Raw genomic sequence first — 15,077 nt, forward strand, 5'->3', positions numbered from 1 at the left:
ATGGTGTCAGACTACATGTCTTGCCCTGTCGCTGTACTCCCAGATGGCTCTTCCCCCTTCAAGTTTTGGGTCTCTAAGCTGGATACATGGCCAGAGCTTAGCCAGTATGCATTGGAGGTGCTGGCTTGCCCTGCTGCCAGTGTATTATCGGAACGTGTCTTTAGTGCCGCAGGTGGTGTACTAACAGACCGTCGCACGCGACTATCTTCCGATAATGTTGACCGGCTGACTTTTCTGAAAATGAACAAGGCCTGGATCTCCAAAGACTTTGCCATTCCTCTTACAGACTAAATTAGTGGTTGGCAACTGTATCCAGGTCTGCTGGTGTGTTCATTTTTCTACCACCTGAACTATAATCCCTGTGCTTCAACACAGCCAGTTGTCGCTCAGATGTGTCATCTGCACAGAGAAACACACTAGCTCCTGTGTTACTGGGGTTCAGTAATGCCAGCTGATCCCCTGCTGTGTGGACGGCAGAGTCACCAGCTCCATCAACATTCAAACCACTACTGATTTTTAACCGTGCCCAACTTAGGTCTCTGGCTCCACTGTCTCTACTATTTCCCCTGACCTCCAACCCCGCCATCTACATCTCTGAAGTGGCGTCAGCACAATCTACACTTGTTCCTGTGTTCCTGTGGCTCAGTCCCATCAGTTTATCCCCTGATGTGTGTCTGTCACGGGGGCTTAGTTCAACTAAGGCTGAAATACCCGGGGCCCCTGTGGTGTCCCTTTACTAGGGGAAACCCTGTCTGACCCTCAACCCAGGGTTTTTGCTGAAGGTGCAAATGCCTGAGCCTCCGACCTTTCCTTATCTCCTGCTCAGCCCTGCACTTAACCCTCCACCCTCCACCCAGTGAGAAGTCACCACCAAAGCTCCCACACAAATAATGACAGACAGGGAGAACTTAAACTGCACTGCGCCGCACACACACAGGAATAAACAGTAATGTGAACAGGGCACAACTAAACACAAATATGGGAAGGAGAAAGGATAACGACGGATCATACGACACCAGATATGAATCTCTCTCTCTCTTGAACACCTCCACTCCAGACCGGAACCACTTGGTATGAAACACAAGCTATAATCGGCGACGCCCATAGGCCAGCATGACTATTTAAAGACCGTGGGCGTGACTAACCATCCAACCTGGTCTCCAGCAGGATTAACCCCCGAGAGCCTGAAGATCAGGCCGGCGCCACTGAGGCTATAGTGGCTGGAGGTGGAACTACCTCTGCCTGCCGGATGCTGTGGTGTGAACAGCGTCCGACATGACAGTACCCCGTCTTCTACGAGGGACCCCAGGGCCCTCAAGACTCATAGGACCCGGCTTGTCCGGATGACGACGGTGAAAAGAACTGACCAGCCGATCCGCATGTATGTCTGAGGCTGGAACCCAAGACCTCTCCTCTGGACCATACCCCCGCCAGTGCACCAAATACTGAAGAGTACGGCGTACTACTCGAGAGTCCACTACCTTGGCGACCTCGAACTCTAACTCGCCATCCACCATGACTGGAGGTGGCATCGGCGTTGTGTCCACAGAGCCTACCACCTTTTTCAATAAAGCCCTGTGAAACACGTTGTGTATCTTGTACACTGCGGGAAGTTCCAACCGATAAGCCACTGGGTTAATGATGGCAGAAATCCTAAAAGGCCCAATAAACCTTGGACCCAGTTTTAAAGAAGGGATTTTGAGTTTTATGTTCTTCGTAGCTAACCACACCCATTCACCCACACACAGGTCCGGACCTGGCACGCGTCTACTGTCAGCCACCCGTTTGTACCTGGCACTCATGCTCAACAAACGCTGTTTCACCCGCCTCCAGACTGATGACAATTGGGCTCCTAGCTGATCCTCCTCCGGGACACCCCCGGAGTCACCCTGACGTAAGGTACAAAACTGAGGATGTTGACCGTACACACAAAAGAATGGAGACTCTCCTGATGACTTTTGGCGGTGATTATTTAATGCGAATTCGGCCAGAGGAAGGAAAGTAGACCACTCCTCCTGGTTGTCGGACACAAAGCATCGTAAATACTGTTCAAGATTTTGGTTCATGCGCTCAGTTTGTCCATTAGACTGTGGATGAAACGCCGATGAATGTGACAACTTGATCCCCAACCTTGAGCAAAAAGCTTTCCAAAACCTCGCCACAAATTGCGTACCCCTATCAGATACTATGTCAGACGGTACTCCGTGGAGTCTGACCACCTCCTTCACAAATACCTGAGCCAACGTCTTAGCATTGGGCAAAGAAGACAACGCCACAAAATGCGCCATCTTTGAAAAACGGTCAACCACCACCAGGATGACCGTGTTCCCTGCCGAGGCTGGCAAGTCAGTGATAAAATCCATGGAGATTTCTGTCCATGGCCTATTGGGTACCCCCAGAGGCTGTAGCGTGCCAGCAGGACGGGTTCGGGGTGACTTAGCCCTAGCGCACGTGATGCAAGCTGCCACGTACGAGACCACGTCCTGCCGGATTTTGGGCCACCAGAAACGACGCGATACCAGCTCTAAGGTGCCCTTCACCCCTGGGTGACCAGCCAGTACCGAATCGTGGTGTTCCTTCAACACCTTAGGCCGAAGATGCAGGGGTACAAATGATTTGTTGGCGGGAAGTCCTGGTGGTACCTCCTCTTGGGCCTCGGCAATCTCCGCCTCTACCTCAGTCGTGAGAGCCGAGACCACTACCCCTTTCTGGAGGATGGGTACCGGCTCTTCCCGAGGTTCTCCCCCCGGAAAACACCTAGACAAAGCATCCGCCTTGGTGTTTTTAGCCCCGGGACGGTACGTCACAAGAAAATTGAAACGAGTAAAAAACAATGCCCAGCGAGCCTGCCTAGGAGACAGACGCTTGGCCGACTCCAGGTAGAGCAGATTCTTATGGTCGGTGATAACTGTGACCTGGTGAGCCGCCCCCTCCAAGAAGTGTCGCCATTCCTCAAAAGCCAGCTTGATGGCCAACAACTCCCTGTTGCCGATATCATAATTCCGTTCGGCCGGCGACAACTTCTTGGAGAAGTAGGCGCATGGATGCATCTCGCTCAAGGACGAGCCTTGAGACAGTACTGCCCCCACTCCCACCTCCGACGCATCAACCTCTACCACAAAAGGTTTAGACACGTCTGGTTGCACCAGAATGGGGGCTGAAGCAAAACTATTCTTCAGACGCTCAAATGCACGTATAGCCACCTCAGGCCAGTTCGCCAGATCGGCACCCTTTTTTGTCATGTCCGTGAGCGGTTTGGCGACAGTCGAAAAGTGTTTTATAAATTTCCTATAATAATTCGCAAACCCCAGGAACCGCTGGAGTGCTTTCAGACTCTCCGGCCTCTCCCATTGCAACACCGCTTGCACCTTAGCGGTGTCCATTTTAAAACCAGCTGCGGACACAATATATCCCAAAAAGGGCAACTCCTGGACAAAAAATAAACATTTTTCCAGCTTAGCATAGAGCTGGTTCTCCCGGAGCAACTGTAACACCTGCCTAACATGCTGCAAATGAGTGTCCCAATCGCTAGAATAAATGAGGATATCATCCAGGTATACAATCACAAATCTCCCCAGGACATGAGCAAAGACATCATTAATAAAATGTTGGAAAACGGCAGGCGCGGTGGTCAACCCAAACGGCATAACCAGACTCTCAAAATGACCCTCAGGAGTGTTAAACGCCGTCTTCCACTCATCCCCCTGACGGACCCTTATGAGGTTATACGCCCCCCTGAGGTCCAGCTTGGAAAACCATTTTGCCCCCGCTACCTGGTTGAACAAATCCGGGATCAACGGCATTGGGTAGGGATCACGGATAGTAATCTGGTTTAACTCTCGGAAATCCAGACACGGGCGTAACCCCCCATCTTTCTTCTTAATGAAGAAAAACCCCGCGGCTACAGGCGAGGACGAAGGCCGGATGTGACCTTTGCTCAGACTCTCCGCGATGTAGTCTTTCAGAGCTTGTCTCTCAGGGCCAGAAATATTAAACATCCTGGCCTTAGGTAATTTGGCCCCGGGTTTTAGCCTAATAGCACAGTCATAGGCTCTATGTGGAGGCAGTTCTGAGCAACCCTTCTCAGAGAAAACATCCGCGAAATCCTGCAAAGCCTCCGGCAGGCTGGGCGTCACGGCGGACACACATGTGGCCAAGCAATTGTCTTGGCAGAAACCACTCCATTGTACTATGTCCTGAGTTTTCCAATCAATTACCGGGTTGTGCCTGGACAGCCATGGAAAACCCAGGACCATTTGAGCTGGGAGATTACGGAGGACCCTACATGTAACCGACTCAGAATGTAGGACCCCAATGTGGAGTTTCACCTCTGCCACAAACTCAGTAATCTCCCCTTGAGGGAGGGGAACAGCATTAATGGTCACCACCTGTATGGGGTGAGGAAGTTTTTCAATCTTAAACCCGGCGGTGTGTGCAAACTCCTCATCTATGAGATTGGTGGCGGAACCGCTATCCACAAACACTGATATAGGTAGCTCTCTGCCGGCGACAATAACCTTGGCAGGGAGCATACATTGAGATACCATCATGGAGGATATGCATACGCTCAGTTGGGTCTCCTCCATACCCTCTGAGCTTAACAGTTTTCCGCCGGTGTGACCCTCTTAGGTAGTACCGGGCAAACGTTAACATAATGACCACCTTTACCACAGTAGAAACATGCTCCGGACTTCCGGACTCCCGGAGCGCGAGGCTGAACCTGTGCCACGCCAGCAATCTGCATAGGTTCAGGGGACTCATCTACTTCAACCACACCTGCACCTCTGTTTTCCCCCAGAGGTAGCGTCTCCTGTGCCCCCTGACGAAAACGGCGATCAATACGTATCACCAAACTCATGGCAGACTCCAATGATGCCGGAGTCTCATACATCAGGAGGGCTTGTTTCACCCTCCCTGATACCCCATGAATAAACTGGCTCCGCAGTGCTGGGTCATTCCACTGTGTGTCTACAGCCCAGCGGCGAAATTCCGAACAATAGTCTTCTGCCAAGCGCTCCCCCTGGCGGAGGGCGCGGATTTTAGATTCCGCTAGAGCCAGTCGGTCAGGGTCATCGTAAATGAGCCCGAGGGCAGAAAAAACATTATCGACCGAATGAAATGTAGCAGAGTCAGGTGGTAAGGAAAATGCCCATGCTTGGGGGTCACCACTCAGTAATGACAACACCAGCCCTACTCGCTGGGCCTCATTACCTGAGGATATTGGCCGCATGCGGAAGTATAATTTGCAGGCCTCCCGAAATACGACAAATTTGCTGCGATCGCCTGAAAATCGTTCTGGCAGCGGAAACTTCGGCTCTGCACCGATACCTGCAGATGCCGTTTGCACCTTTGCTACTACCAGGCCCTGCTGCTGAACTGCCCCATTCAACTCGGAGACCTGTATGGACAGCGCCGCCAACTGGCGGGTTATGGAATCCATGGGATCCATGGACTCCTGAAAAAATGTGGGCCGATTATAATGTCACGGGGGCTTAGTTCAACTAAGGCTGAAATACCCGGGGCCCCTGTGGTGTCCCTTTACTAGGGGAAACCCTGTCTGACCCTCAACCCAGGGTTTTTGCTGAAGGTGCAAATGCCTGAGCCTCCGACCTTTCCTTATCTCCTGCTCAGCCCTGCACTTAACCCTCCACCCTCCACCCAGTGAGAAGTCACCACCAAAGCTCCCACACAAATAATGACAGACAGGGAGAACTTAAACTGCACTGCGCCGCACACACACAGGAATAAACAGTAATGTGAACAGGGCACAACTAAACACAAATATGGGAAGGAGAAAGGATAACGACGGATCATACGACACCAGATATGAATCTCTCTCTCTCTTGAACACCTCCACTCCAGACCGGAACCACTTGGTATGAAACACAAGCTATAATCGGCGACGCCCATAGGCCAGCATGACTATTTAAAGACCGTGGGCGTGACTAACCATCCAACCTGGTCTCCAGCAGGATTAACCCCCGAGAGCCTGAAGATCAGGCCGGCGCCACTGAGGCTATAGTGGCTGGAGGTGGAACTACCTCTGCCTGCCGGATGCTGTGGTGTGAACAGCGTCCGACATGACAGTGTCCGGCAAGGTCTCCTGCTCTGTCCACATTCCCATAACCAGTAGTGGGAATGAGGACAGAGCTGGCGAACTTGCCGGACAAACATCAGGGGATCAACTGATGGGACTGAGCACCAGTAACACAGGAACAAGTGTAGATTGTGCTGACGCCACTTCAGAGATGTAGCTGGCGGGGTTGGAGGCCAGGGTAAATAGTAGAGACAGTGGAGCCAGAGGCCTAAGTGGAGCATGGTTAGAATCAGTAGTAGTCCACAACCTCCATAAAAACCGCTGCCCATTGGCCTCTGCATGCGGCATGCGTAATCCTGGGCACCAACAGCGTCAGTTGGTGTTCAGAAGTGTCGTCTCCACAGAGCCAAACACATTCGTTCAAGTGTTAGTGGGGTTCAGCACTGCCAGCTGTTCCCCTGCTGTGGAGATGGCAAGTCTCCTGCTGCCTTCACCTGCCAAAATCCAGTAGGCCCCAGCCTGCTCCTCGCCTAATCCTGGGCTCCAACAGCGTCAGTTGGTGTTCAGAAGTGTCGTCTCCACAGAGCCAAACACATTCGTTCAAGTGTAAGTGGGGTTCAGCACTGCCAGCTGTTCCCCTGCTGTGGAGATGGCAAGTCTCCTGCTGCATTCACCTGCCAAAATCCAGTAGGCCCCAGCCTGCTCCTCGCCTAATCCTGGGCTCCAACAGCGTCAGTTGGTGTTCAGAAGTGTCGTCTCCACAGAACCAAACACATTCGTTCAAGTGTTAGTGGGGTTCAGCACTGCCAGCTGTTCCCCTGCTGTGGAGATGGCAAGTCTCCTGCTGCCTTCACCTGCCAAAATCCAGTAGGCCCCAGCCTGCTCCTCGCCTAATCCTGGGCTCCAACAGCGTCAGTTGGTGTTCAGAAGTGTCGTCTCCACAGAACCAAACACATTCGTTCAAGTGTTAGTGGGGTTCAGCACTGCCAGCTGTTCCCCTGCTGTGGAGATGGCAAGTCTCCTGCTGCCTTCACCTGCCAAAATCCAGTAGGCCCCAGCCTGCTCCTCGCCTAATCCTGGGCTCCAACAACGTCAGTTGGTGTTCAGAAGTGTCGTCTCCACAGAGCCAAACACATTCGTTCAAGTGTTAGTGGGGTTCAGCACTGCCAGCTGTTCCCCTGCTGTGGAGATGGCAAGTCTCCTGCTGCCTTCACCTGCCAAAATCCAGTAGGCCCCAGCCTGCTCCTCGCCTAATCCTGGGCTCCAACAGCGTCAGTTGGTGTTCAGAAGTGTCGTCTCCACAGAACCAAACACATTCGTTCAAGTGTTAGTGGGGTTCAGCACTGCCAGCTGTTCCCCTGCTGTGGAGATGGCAAGTCTCCTGCTGCCTTCACCTGCCAAAATCCAGTAGGCCCCAGCCTGCTCCTCGCCTAATCCTGGGCTCCAACAACGTCAGTTGGTGTTCAGAAGTGTCGTCTCCACAGAGCCAAACACATTCGTTCAAGTGTTAGTGGGGTTCAGCACTGCCAGCTGTTCCCCTGCTGTGGAGATGGCAAGTCTCCTGCTGCCTTCACCTGCCAAAATCCAGTAGGCCCCAGCCTGCTCCTCGCCTAATCCTGGGCTCCAACAGCGTCAGTTGGTGTTCAGAAGTGTCGTCTCCACAGAACCAAACACATTCGTTCAAGTGTTAGTGGGGTTCAGCACTGCCAGCTGTTCCCCTGCTGTGGAGATGGCAAGTCTCCTGCTGCCTTCACCTGCCAAAAACAACAGGCCCCAGCCTGCTCCTCGCCTAATCCTGGGCTCCAACAGCGTCAGTTGGTGTTCAGAAGTGTCGTCTCCACAGAGCCAAACACATTCGTTCGAGTGTTAGTGGGTTTCAGCACTGCCAGCTGTTCCCCTGCTGTGGAGATGGCAAGTCTCCTGCTGCCTTCACCTGCCAAAAACAACAGGCCCCAGCCTGCTCCTCGCCTAATCCTGGGCTCCAACAGCGTCAGTTGGTGTTCAGAAGTGTCGTCTCCACAGAGCCAAACACATTCGTTCGAGTGTTAGTGGGTTTCAGCACTGCCAGCTGTTCCCCTGCTGTGGAGATGGCAAGTCTCCTGCTGCCTTCACCTGCCAAAAACAACAGGCCCCAGCCTGCTCCTCGCCTAATCCTGGGCTCCAACAGCGTCAGTTGGTGTTCAGAAGTGTCGTCTCCACAGAGCCAAACACATTCGTTCAAGTGTTAGTGGGGTTCAGCACTGCCAGCTGTTCCCCTGCTGTGGAGATGGCAGTCTCTCCTGCTGTCTCCGCATTACAAAGACAGTAGGCCTCTGCCTACACCCTCCTATTTCCTGGGCTTCAACACAGCCAGTTGTAGTTCGGAAGTGCCGTCCACACGGAAAGAGACACTTGCTCCCGTGTCTCAGTGGGGTTCAGTAACGTCAGCTGATCCCCTGCTGTGTGGATGGCAGTCTCTCCTGCTGTAAACTCATTCAAAATACAGTAGGCCTCTGCCTACACCCTCCTATTTCCTGGGCTTCAACACAGCCAGTTGTAGTTCGGAAGTGCCGTCCACACGGAAAGAGATACTTGCTCCCGTGTCTCAGTGGGGTTCAGTAACGTCAGCTGATCCCCTGCTGTGTGGATGGCAGTCTCTCCTGCTGTCACCTCATTCAAAATTCAGTAGGCCTCTGCCTACACCCTCCTATTTCCTGGGCTTCAACACAGCCAGTTGTAGTTCGGAAGTGCCGTCCACACGGAAAGAGATACTTGCTCCCGTGTCTCAGTGGGGTTCAGTAACGTCAGCTGATCCCCTGCTGTGTGGATGGCAGTCTCTCCTGCTGTCACCTCATTCAAAATTCAGTAGGCCTCTGCCTACACCCTCCTATTTCCTGGGCTTCAACACAGCCAGTTGTAGTTCGGAAGTGCCGTCCACACGGAAAGAGACACTTGCTCCCGTGTCTCAGTGGGGTTCAGTAACGTCAGCTGATCCCCTGCTGTGTGGATGGCAGTCTCTCCTGCTGTAAACTCATTCAAAATACAGTAGGCCTCTGCCTACACCCTCCTATTTCCTGGGCTTCAACACAGCCAGTTGTAGTTCGGAAGTGCCGTCCACACGGAAAGAGATACTTGCTCCCGTGTCTCAGTGGGGTTCAGTAACGTCAGCTGATCCCCTGCTGTGTGGATGGCAGTCTCTCCTGCTGTCACCTCATTCAAAATTCAGTAGGCCTCTGCCTACACCCTCCTATTTCCTGGGCTTCAACACAGCCAGTTGTAGTTCGGAAGTGCCGTCCACACGGAAAGAGATACTTGCTCCCGTGTCTCAGTGGGGTTCAGTAACGTCAGCTGATCCCCTGCTGTGTGGATGGCAGTCTCTCCTGCTGTCACCTCATTCAAAATTCAGTAGGCCTCTGCCTACACCCTCCTATTTCCTGGGCTTCAACACAGCCAGTTGTAGTTCGGAAGTGCCGTCCACACGGAAAGAGATACTTGCTCCCGTGTCTCAGTGGGGTTCAGTAACGTCAGCTGATCCCCTGCTGTGTGGATGGCAGTCTCTCCTGCTGTCACCTCATTCAAAATTCAGTAGGCCTCTGCCTACACCCTCCTATTTCCTGGGCTTCAACACAGCCAGTTGTAGTTCGGAAGTGCCGTCCACACGGAAAGAGATACTTGCTCCCGTGTCTCAGTGGGGTTCAGTAACGTCAGCTGATCCCCTGCTGTGTGGATGGCAGTCTCTCCTGCTGTCACCTCATTCAAAATTCAGTAGGCCTCTGCCTACACCCTCCTATTTCCTGGGCTTCAACACAGCCAGTTGTAGTTCGGAAGTGCCGTCCACACGGAAAGAGACACTTGCTCCCGTGTCTCAGTGGGGTTCAGTAACGTCAGCTGATCCCCTGCTGTGTGGATGGCAGTCTCTCCTGCTGTAAACTCATTCAAAATACAGTAGGCCTCTGCCTACACCCTCCTATTTCCTGGGCTTCAACACAGCCAGTTGTAGTTCGGAAGTGCCGTCCACACGGAAAGAGATACTTGCTCCCGTGTCTCAGTGGGGTTCAGTAACGTCAGCTGATCCCCTGCTTTGTGGATGGCAGTCTCTCCTGCTGTAAACTCATTCAAAATACAGTAGGCCTCTGCCTACACCCTCCTATTTCCTGGGCTTCAACACAGCCAGTTGTAGTTCGGAAGTGCCGTCCACACGGAAAGAGATACTTGCTCCCGTGTCTCAGTGGGGTTCAGTAATGTCAGCTGATCCCCTGCTGTGTGGATGGCAAAGTCTCCTGCTGCCTACACAGTCGTACCACTACTGATTTTTAACCGTGCTCCAATTAGGCCTGTGGCTCCACTGTCTCTCGTATTTCCCCTGTCCTCCAACCCTGCCAGTTACAGCTCCGAAGTGGCGTCTGCACAATCCACACTTGTTCCTGTGTTACAGGTGTTCAGTCCGATCAGTTAATCCCCTGATGTGTGTCCGGCAATGTCGCCTGCTCTGTCCACATTCCCATTATCGGAATGTGGACAGAGCAGGCGACATTGCCGGACACACATCAGGGGATTAACTGACCGGACTGAACACCTGTAACACAGGAACAAGTGTGGATTGTGCAGACGCCACTTCGGAGCTGTAACTGGCGGGGTTGGAGGACAGGGGAAATACGAAAATCAGTGAATCCACAGGCCTAAGTGGAGCTTGGTTCAAATTAGTAGTCTACAACCGATCTTAAAATTTCTTCAATGCAGCCTAAGCCTGCTCCGTGCTTGTCCCTGGGCTTCAACACAGCCAGTTGTTGCTCGGAAGTGCCGTCTTCACAGAGTAAAACACTAGCTCCTGTGTTTGTGGGGTTCAGTAACGTCAGCTGTTCCCCTGCTGTTTTGATGGCAATCTGTCCTGCTGCCTCCCAATTGACAGCACATCAGGCCTCAGCCTGCTAAGTGCTTGTCCTGGGCTCCAACATCGCCAGTTGCTGCTCATAACTGACTTTGGCACGGGTACTCCCTCCTGCCCAGCTTGGTTCCAGCCCTGCCTGCTGTTTCCGGGAAGTGTCAATGTCAGTTTGCCACCCCAAGTTGCCATGTCGTGTTGCGGTTGGGTTAGCCGAGGCTAGGGTGCCAGCAGTTTAGGTGCTTCCTATGTGGACTGCGGGTTCTGGTAAGAAAGGTTTGTTCCATAGTGCCAGTAGGACAAGCACCCCCTGTAGGACTGTGTGATTCGGTAACTGCGGCCAGCTTGCGGCATGCCAACTTTGCTTTTCAGGGGTAACTTCTGATACCCCTCCGGGTTCCAGCACCGTCAGCTGGTTCTCATCAGAGCCTTTGGCCTAGGTGCCTCCATCTCGGTATCCGAGTTCCAGCAACGTCTGCTGGTCCTTGGTAGTGCTTTGTAGCACAGGCACCTCCTGCTTAGTAACCGGGTTCCAGCACCGTCAGCTGGTCCTCGGTTGTGCCATTGGCTCTTATTCCTTCTGCTGCCCCTCCGGGTGCCAGCACTGTCAGCTGGTCCTCGCTATTTCCATTTGCTCTTGCAGCTTATGCTACCCCTCCGGGTTCCAGCACCGTCAGCTGGTTCTCGTCAGAGCCTTTGGCCTAGGTGCCTCCATCTCGGTATCCGAGTTCCGGCAACGTCTGCTGGTCCTTGGTAGTGCTTTGTAGCACAGGTACCTCCTGCTTAGTAACCGGGTTCCAGCACCGTCAGCTGGTCCTCGGTAGTGCCATTGGCTCTTGTTCCTTCTGCTGCCCCTCCGGGTGCCAGTACCGTCAGCTGGTTCAAGAGGACAAAGAACAGGAAGACAACCACCAAGATGCAGAACAACAAGAGAGAGAAGACAAAGAAGCATAAAAAAAACAAAGCAGAAGAACATTAAGCATAAGACTAATACTCTGAGCAAATGATATTATCTTATTTATAAGCAGAAGAAGACTAAGCAGTGTATGGGGGTGAGTCCGTTCCTCCTCGTGGTGCCCCTGGAAAAGGCCTGCTTCTGCAGGCCAAACTGAACGCGGACAAATCCTGTTGTAAATCTTTTGTGACAGGCAGAACGGAAGGTGTAAACTTCTAACTTTTCTAGATAACAACTACAGGAATGCCTGACACAAACAAGAATATGATGAAGAAGAATAGGAAGAAGATGAAGAAGCTGAATATGTAGAATAATAATTGTTGAATAAGAAGAATATGAAGAATGTAAGAAAAGGAAGAAGAAGAAGAAGAAGAAGAAGAAGAAGAAGAAGAAGAAGAAGAAGAAGAAGAAGAAGAAGAATGTAAAAAAAGGAAGTAGAAGAAGAAGAAGAAGAATGTAAAAAAAGGAATAAGAAGAAGAATGTAAAAAAAGGAAGTAGAAGAAGAAGAAGAAGAATGTAAAAAAAGGAAGTAGAAGAAGAAGAATGTAAAAAAAGGAAGTAGAAGAAGAAGACATACATGTCTGGCAAAATATAAATGAGGCTAACATAGTCAATATCTTTGTAACTCCTAACATCTTTAAAAAAAAAAGTTTAATTCCTGCTATTCCATTTGATTGGGCTAAACCTCTATGGCTTTAATGTCTCCTCCACCTCCCACAATACATTCTACATTATTCTTAGTTGTTTTTCTTCATGTAGAATTAACCTACAAGGAAAGAAAGGGTTTTTTTTAATTCCGATATTTTGGCCCCATTGACTTGCATTGGTTCCCGGTATCGGAATCGGCGATACCGATATTTTTTTTTAAGATCGGCCGATCCATTCCGATCCGATATTTTCAAGTATCGGCTGGTATCGCTCAACTCTAGTCATGGCTATTTCACAGTCACAACACATGTATGGAGAGCCTGCACCAAGGGCAGGGAGGCAACACATGAGTATCCAGTATGTCATGTTTCGCTAAGGGCAGGTTCACATAGCATTATGGCAGTTCATTTAACACATGCACTAACGCTACTCTTTTTTCTGATCGTGTTATGCGATTGCATTAGCGCAGCTGCTCCATCTGTGCTAGCCATGACGGACCCTCAAATGCTGCAGCCCGCGTCCGAGGTTCTGTCACAGCATAACGGCACATTGCTAACGCATGCCGATTTTGACATGCGTTAGTGATGTGCTACGGTATGGCTGTCTATGGGTGCGTTAATGGAAGCATTACATCGCGTTAATGCCGTATTGTAATGCAATCCATTAAACAGACTGCCATAACGCTTTGTAAACCTAGCCTAAGGGCTTAAATACTCTGGGGAGATTTTTCAAAAATAGTAGTAGGCAAAAATGATGTAGCTGCGTACCTATATCAATGCATCAGTGTACAGCTATTTATGAAGTACACTCATAGTACATACCTAGATATAATGCACACATATAGATTATCCCCATCTATATATATACTGTAATTACCTTAAATTGTCTGTCATCCACTTCCGTCTGGATGTCCCCGAATGCCACAATCCACCGCGCCGACCAGAAGTATGCCGACCGTCATATTGAAATACCCCAGTGATGGGTATTCCAATATGGCACCAGCTGGTGGTACCAGGACCACCAGCGGGACAACGCCGGGACCCCCCCACTGCTGCCGAGACCCCTCCGCCGCCGCCGGTCCCCCCCGCCGATGGACCCCCCCGCCGCTGCCTGCCCACCCACTTCCATCACAGCCGGCAGGAAAGACTGCGGCTTGCAGCCTGTGCACAGGCCACAAGCCGTGGTCTTTCCTGCCGGCTGGCCGCTGCCAGGACCCCCCTCACCGCTGGACCTGTCGCCGCTGAACCCCCCCACTGCCGCTTGTACTCACATACACACGTATTCACACACACACACACACACACACGTATTCACATACACACACACGTACACACACATGTATTCACACACACACATATTCACACACACACACGTATTCACACACCCACGTATTCACATACATACACACACTCACATACACACACACACATATTCACGTACTCACACGTATTCACATACACACACACGTATTCACATACACACACGTATTCACATACACACACACACTCATACACGTATTCACATACACACACACACGTATTCACATACACCCACACATATTTACATACACACACATGTATTCACACACATATTCACACACACACACGTATTCACACACCCACGTATTCACATACATACACACACTCACATACACACACACATATTCACATACACCCACATGTATTCACATACACACACACGTATTCACATACACACACACACTCATACACGTATTTACATACACACACACGTATTCACATACTCACACACACGTATATACTTACACACACTTACACACACACGTATTCACATACTCACACACACGTATATACTTACACACACTTACACACACACGTATTCACATACTCACACACACGTATATACTTACACACACTTACACACACACGTATTCACATACACACACACGTATTCACATACACACACACGTATTCACATACACACACACACTCATACACGTATTCACATACACACACACACGTATTCACATACACCCACACATATTTACATACACACACAGGTATTCACACACATATTCACACACACACACGTATTCACATACACACACACACTCATACACGTATTCACATACTCACACACACTCATACACGTATTTACATACACACACACGTATTCACATACTCACACACACGTATATACTTACACACACTTACACACACACGTACTCACATACACACTCACACACACGTATATACTTACACACACTTACACACACACGTATTCACATACTCACACACACGTATATACTTACACACACTTACACACACACGTACTCACACACACACACGTACACACACACTTCCCTCCCGATGCAATAGCATCGGGCACACCTCTAGTGTATAATAAACACTTATGTCTACTGCCTATGTGTGTATACTATATATGTATTATATTTGTCTGTGTATTGTAGCTGTGTGATAAATACAACTGGTACAGTGTATGTGAATATAGGCTTCACTGGGGGATGGACTCAGTCCCAGCTTGGATTTATTACAGTATTAATGACAGGAGGCCGCCTGTCAGAGAATACAGTCAG

General features: G+C 50.7%; 1 protein-coding gene across 1 annotated transcript in view; it reads left to right on the plus strand.

The window, feature by feature from the left end:
- The window catches only part of LOC141066014 (P-selectin-like), a 927,434-nt gene that overhangs the window by 643,635 nt on the left and 268,722 nt on the right, over positions 1 to 15,077 (plus strand). The window lies entirely within an intron of this gene.

This window comes from Dendrobates tinctorius, unplaced genomic scaffold (assembly GCF_039654945.1).
Source record: "Dendrobates tinctorius isolate UK_male_01 unplaced genomic scaffold, ASM3965494v1 ptg000012l, whole genome shotgun sequence".
Lineage (NCBI taxonomy): Eukaryota > Metazoa > Chordata > Amphibia > Anura > Dendrobatidae > Dendrobates > Dendrobates tinctorius.